At 44.2% G+C, this 7,099-nt stretch overlaps 1 pseudogene; it reads right to left on the bottom strand.

Moving 5' to 3' along the window:
- Positions 1-7,099, bottom strand: part of LOC138143206 (T-box transcription factor TBX21-like) — a 15,005-nt pseudogene that overhangs the window by 5,200 nt on the left and 2,706 nt on the right.

The raw sequence follows: 7,099 nt of genomic DNA, 5'->3' as shown, positions 1-7,099 counted from the left end.
CCTTCCTTCCTTCCTTCCTTCCTTCCTTCCTTCCTTCCTTCCTTCCTTCCTTCCTTCCTTCCTTCCGGGCGGGGTGTAAGAGAAGTAGGTGTGTTCTTCTGCTGTTTGCCAAATGGAAGGCGTGACTATACCGCCCCCCCTCCCCCCACCTGGCAGCCAGTGCATCTGGAAACTAAGTGAGGCAAAGAGTGGAGGCAGGGGACAGGGTCCTCTCCACCCCACTTCTTTCTCTCCACTGAGTCAGAATCACCTTGCTATGAGTATGTGTTAGAAACATGTGATTGGTGGAAGACAGTTAAGGAGGCTGCAGGTAGGTAAGGCAACTCATGGTTGGCCCCTGTGCTCCCAGGTCCTTCTTCCATTTCACACCTTCTCTGTTTGAGAATCTCTATGACTTTCTAACCTCCAACAAAGTTGGCCTCAGACTTCTCTTGTCTTCTACCTCCTTTGCAGCTCTATACTTAAGGCCTATGGGCCTTTGGATTTAGGAGTCCAGTCCATCCATTCTTAGCTGCTGGATACTGCCGCTGACCTAGGAACCCTCAATAGGTGAGAAGTCATTCAACATGAGACAGAGTGGGACACACAGAGAACCTCTGTTCATAGTTAACCTCTGTTACTAGCCGCATATATCAACTTGGGATGGTCACTTTTTCTCTGAGCCTAACTTTCCCCATTAGAAGCAGTATAGCAAAGGAAAAATGAGGCAGCTAGGCTGTAGTCAGGAGGACCTGAGTTCAAATTTGGCCTCAGACACAACACAATAACTAGCTGTGTGACTTTGGGCAAGTCACTTAACCCCAATTGCCCTGCTTTTCCCCTCCAAAAAGCAAAAAAATAAAAACAACAACAAAAAATGAGTCAGCTAGGTTAGTGGACTTGGAATCATCTTCATGAGTTCAAATCTGACCTCAGACACTTATTAGCTATGTGATCCTGGGTAAGTCACTTAATTCTGCCTTAGTTTCCTCATCTGTAAAATGAGTTGAAGAAGGAAATGGCAAACCACTCCAGTATCCTTGCCAAGAAAATCCCAAATGGGATCACAAAGTATTGGACATGATTAAACAACAACAAAAGCAATGGAAAAAGAGCGGGGATTTTGTACCTACCTTCTTACCTTCCTAGTCTGCTGCCTACCACTAGTGTGACCTTGGACAAATCATTTTGTTTTCTAGGGTTATTTCCTTATGTACTCTAAGGTATCCTCCAGCTCATTTTGTTGGGTTTCAGTATCTTGCCTCAGACACTGACTGTATGACCCAAGGGAAATTATTTAACTAGTCCAAACCTTATTTTTTTTTTTAAGCAATCGGGGTTAAGTAACTTGCTCAAGGTTACATGGCCAGTTATTATTTCTGGGTGTGGTGCTGAGTATCTGAGCCCGGATTTGATCCAGGTCATCCCGACACTGGAGCTCTTACTCGCTGAGCCACCTGGCCACCCCTAAGCAATTGGGGTTAAGTAACTTGCTCAAGGTTACACAGCCAGGTGTTTCTGGGTGGGTGCTAAGTGTCTGAGCCCGGGATTCGATCTCCAGGTCATCCCAACACTGGAGCCGGTGCTCTTACTCGCTGTGCTACCTGGCCGCCCCCAAACCTTATTTTCTTGATCTGTAAAATGGGTATAATAACACCTGTTGCAGGACTTGACCTACAGAAGGTTGTTGTAAAAAGCTTTGCCCACTTCAGAGCTTTATATTATTATGAGTCTATGACTACAGGATCTCTTAATATCCCCTCCAATTTTAGAACCAATGTGCCGAACAGTTTATGCCATGGCCCTACTTCCTCCTGGACCCAGACAGAAATCATGGCTCTGCTTTATGATAACCTTGGCTCCCACTTATCTAAGCACCAGCACTAAACAGGATAGGTAAGGAAGAAAACATGTGGTCCATCCAGGTCTCTCTTCTTTTCAGAGGTGAGACAGCTTAGGAGAGGTGAGAGGTCTAGAGAAGTCAAAGCTGATCTCTGCTCTCATGTATTACACATCCCAAGCAGAATTACATTCCCACTGCTTTCTCCATGGGATCCTAGAAGGGTCCAAATTCTATTGTCAGTCCCTCTATACACTTCAGCCTTAGTCCCCTTCACAATGAGACGGAGAGTCTTTTCCAAGTTTATTTTTAAAAAGTGAACAAACCAAAGATACTGGCATCTTATATCATTGACAATAAATAGCTTCTTCAAAAAAAAAAAAGACTCCCTTCCCTCCCCCCTCACTTAAAATCTAGTTATAAAATAACATTCCCCTCCACCATCCCCTCCAATTCTGACTATTCTGGAATGACCATCCCCACTATGAAGGGAGGCAACCAGACCCACTTTAAGGGTACTTGAGATCTCTTCCTAAAGCTGCCTAGCTGACCACACCCCCTCTTTTTTTTTTTTTAAGAAAAGAGGGTTTTTTTTTAATTGAGTAAAAAATTAGCTAAGCATCCCAAGGAATAGAAGAGAAATCTACTTTCTCTAGCTCTCCTCCCCTCAAAACCTACACACAAAATCACAGATAAAAAAAAAAACAACGAGCAGAGTTCATCCACTGAGGCACTGGGCAGGAGTTATCCCTACTTGACTCCTTGGGAGACACACCTCTTCCTCCGAGATAGAGATCCAGAGTTTCTCTCCAGATCTCTTCTCTTCCAGGCCCCAGTGATAGGTCTGTGGACATAAGGGGTGCAGATTGACATCAGCCTTCACTATCTGCCTTGAGTCACATGAAAGGGAAGTAAGTCAGTTCTTTGGAGAAACCATAGTATCCTGCCTGGGGAGGTCAAGCATAGCAGGTGGAGAATAGAAGCGCTTCATATCATTCACGACTAAGAGAAGGGTGCTGCTGCTGTTGTGAGTGGGCATCACCGGCATAGTGAAGGGGCCTGGGCAAGAGGCAAGGAGTCAGAAGTATTTCGTTCCTGGCTTGGCAAGCACCTGATCCTAGTCCAATGGAAGGGGAAGGGGAGATGTTGGTGGCACTGGATGCTATAGCTGGAAGAAACCTTGAAAAAAAAACATAACTAAAGGTTATATGATGCCCCAGAATTCCAACCCTGCTTCTTTATTAAGCAGTTCACTCCCTCTCTACCCACAGCCTCAGCACACAGAGTCCTGGACAAAGGTAAAAGGAGACTGAATAGGATTAAGTAGGTACCACTCAGAACACTTGGAGCCTGATAAACAAAGAAGGGGAGAAACAAACAAAAAATAAGCTGAACCCTGTAAGTCTAAGGGTGGTTCAGAGTGGATGAAAAAAGATCTAGGGAGCCAGGTGTACACAATCTTTGGCTTGGTAAGGACCCATTCATAGCTCTAATAGGTAACCACCAAAATCACTTTCAGGGAGACCTTAGTGGTGGTCCTGGATTCTATAAGATGGAAGGCACCTTGAAGGGAAAGGAGGAAAAAAGGATGTGATTAAGGCAATATGATCTTCCAGAATTCCATCCCCATTATCAAAGTTCTGGCCTGCTTCTTATTTGACCCCACCCCACCTCAATTCTGCTATCTACCCATAGTCTCAATACAAAGAATTCTGGGAGGAGGTAGAAGAAAAGACTGAGTCAGGAGGAATGGACGTCACCTAGACCATTGAGAGCGGTGGATAAAGAAGAGGAGATCAAACAGGCAGCTGAGCCCCACAAGTACTTACTCATTTCATTTTTCTTCTAAAAGGAACCTTTTCTAAAACTGCTGGCAAAGCAATTGTGGTTAATTTTTAATTGTATGATCTAGAGAGAAAGGAAATAGAAGCCAGTGAGTGCAGGGCTTCTCCTTTTTGGAAACCTTTGAGAAGGTCAAAGACCTGACTTCAGTCTTTGCCCTGATACACTGGGTGACCTTGGAGAAGTCACCTCATGTGATTTATCTGTAAAATCAGGGAGGAAGAATATTGTAACTTTAATTAATACTTTCATTCCACATCATCTAGTGGGCCTACCTAGCTGGGGCATCTTACTTTTGGCCACTATATATATAACCCTCTACAGCAGCCCCCGCCCCTGCTTTTTTTGTGCTATGACTGCCTAGGCCAGGTTTCTCAACCTGGATTTCAGAGGATTTGCAGATGGACAGGAACAAAATTCCAAATTTATTTTCATTAATCCCTAACAGAAATTGAGCCTTTCCTTCAATTATTGATTTTAAAAAACATTGTTCTGTAGAGGAGTCCATAACCTTCATTAACCTTCCTAAAGTGTTCATAACACAAATGGCTAAGAACCCTTTGCTTAGAACATTCTCTGGTTAACACCTCCCCCCCCCCCAATATTTGTTGCTTCACCTATTAGAATATAAACTTCTTAAGGGGCAGAAGCAGTTTCATTTTGTTTTTGTACCCCCGGCACTAGAAGCCTAAGGCTGATGTACCAATAGTTTGCCTCTCACCTCATTGCTCTGATATGTAGTCACAGAGAAGAACTGTTTCTGGGAAGGTGAAGATATGGGAGGTGGAGGGACTCAGGGTCCCATCCTCTCCACCTCTCAGCTCTTCAATGTGAAGTTTTGGCTTGTATTTGTGGCAGGACTTCAAATGGATCATCTATAATGGAAGCCACAAGGAGTGAGATGGCATAGGTAGCCCTTCCTGACCTTTATCAAGACCTGATCTGGTCTTTACTAGTGGTGAGTGGGAAGGTAGAGAAGAGTCAGGGTCAAGCATTAACTAATCACCTTCTGTGTGCCTGGCACATTAAGTGATGGAGAAACAAAGAAAGCCATAATCAAGTCCCTGCCCTCAAGGATCTCATATTCTAAAGGGAGAGAAAATACATAAAAAGAAGCTGAAAAGTGTGAGGGGGAAGGGAGAGGATGTCAGAGACAGGGTCCATAGGCACTGGGGGTACAGATCATAGCCCAATGCAGGGGTATTATGAAATCATGTAGCCAGTGTGAGAAATGATCTGAATTTGTGAATTGATTTTATCTTGTAGAATGATGAGTTTCTGGAGATGGTGAAGTCCAGGAAACTAACTAGGTGGGCAATGATGAGGAAAATTCCACTGGAGCCTTTCTTAAATGGAGGAGTATGACAAAGGAGCTCTTAAATGTTCTTCCTCTAATGTCTCCAATCAGAGGGAGGGAGGTTCCCTAGGCGAAGGGAGTGTTGAGAAGGTCTGAAAAAAATAATAGCTAGCATTTATACAGCACCTACTATGTGCCATGCTCGGTACTAAGCACCTAATATAGCACCTACTATGAGCCAGGCACCATATGCTAAGTGCTTTTTATTAGATATTATCTCATTTAATCCTTACAACAACCCAGGGATGTAGGTTCTATTTTTATCCACACTTTATAGTTGAGGAACCTGAGGCAAACAGGTTAAGTGACTTGCCCAAGGTCAAACAGCTAGTAAGTATCTGTCAGGATTTGAAATCAGGTCTTCCTGACTCCAGGTTCAGGTCCCTTGGTCTGTTGTGCCACCTAACTGTCCTTGTGTCAACTGAGGCTCCATCGAAAATAAAAAAGACCCTCCTTTTTAGAATAGGTTCTATCTGCTCTTTCTACAACTTCTACTACTACTCTTGGAAGTACAAGCAATGGAAACTCCATGCTTACTTGGTCACCTGCTCTAAAATCCCACTCTTTGACTGCACAGGAAAGTTCTTTAACTCCAATCTTCCTTCCTGTTATTTTGCGCTGATTGACATGGGAATACTTGAGGGGTGGGCACAATGGAGATCTTACCTGGTCCTTGGGAGTCTCCTTTGTGTTAGCCTGAGTTTTCTAAAGGATATCTCTTGCTACATCCAGTGAGCCCCTTGTGTTAGGTGAATCTGGGCAGATATACAACTGGTTCCCTGTAGAAAGAGTATTTCTGTTGTGGCTATCTGTCCCTTAGGGAGAGAACCCTGGGGATTCTTGATGAACCTTGGGGGTAGGAGGAGGTATGTATGGTCTCTGTGAGACTTGGCTACAGGATCATTTGGTATTGGGATAAGAGAAAAGTATGGACAGGTCTAGGAAAAGAAAAGCCTGAGATCTAGAGAAATGGGGAAAAAAGACTAGATGAGGGCAGTGGGCTAGGAAAGGTGGGGAGTAGAGTGGAGAAATGGGGAAAAGGGACAAATACCAAGGAGTGATGGAAGACTGGATGGATGAGGGAAAGGGGTTGATTGGGTTTACGGGGGGCCCCACCAGAGGGCACTGTAACATCAGAGACAAATGAGAATGTCCCATTAGTACCCAGATACTATCCCAGTCTCTACCCCTTCCTCTGCCCCTCTTCCCCCCCCCCCCCCCCCCAGCTCTTCACACTTTCTTACCTGGAACATTGTTCTCTTTCTTTTCATATTGAACCCATTCTTTCTTCTGATAATGCCAGTGATGCGGATCAATCAGTACCACTTCCACAGACACACAGTAATGAGTGATAGGGTCCATCCCCTGGATAGGGTAAACCAGAGATGGGAACATCAAACTGTAAAGAAAGAGGAAAAGAAGGGAAAAGGGAGAGAGAATTTTGTTGCTCAGTCCACATCCTTTCAGGTTTCCAGAGTAGTTAGGACTTGGTAGGGTTATATAATAGCAGTGGCAGAAATCTGTACTTAAAAGGTTTTGTTTTTTTGTTTTTTACTAAAGCATCAATAGGTTGCAACTGACTCTCGGTGACCCCATTTGGGATTTTCTTGGCAAAGATACTGGGATGGCCTGCCATTTCCTTCTCCAGCTCGTTTTATAGATAAGGTTTTATAAACCTTATAAACCTATATATGATCTATATAACCTTGTCCAGGGTGATACAGATGCTAAGTGTTCTAAGAAGTCGAATTTGAACTTAGGTCTTCCTGACTCCAGACCCAGAGCTCTACCCACCGCGCCACCTAGCTGTCCTTATTCTGCATAGCATAGCTTCGCCCAAATGCTACTCCCCACACAGCGGTTAGTACACTTAGCATCCACTTGCTTCCATTTCTCTCTAGGGTAGTTGATACCAGCTGTCACATCGGATAAGTGAAACAGGCTTTGTGGATTCCTGGATTTTTGGGTTCATTTCATCTATCTTGCCCTAGCCTGTATGGCTGAAAGGCATTCATTAGACATTATCTCCTTTCAACACACACACACACACACACACACACACACACACACACACACACACA

This window comes from Petaurus breviceps, unplaced genomic scaffold (assembly GCF_028583685.1).
Source record: "Petaurus breviceps papuanus isolate PSGF00001 unplaced genomic scaffold, PetGlider_PUasm1.0 90630, whole genome shotgun sequence".
Lineage (NCBI taxonomy): Eukaryota > Metazoa > Chordata > Mammalia > Diprotodontia > Petauridae > Petaurus > Petaurus breviceps.
The sequence above is the reverse complement of the archived record's forward strand: the minus strand, read 5'-3'. Positions and strand labels throughout refer to the sequence as shown.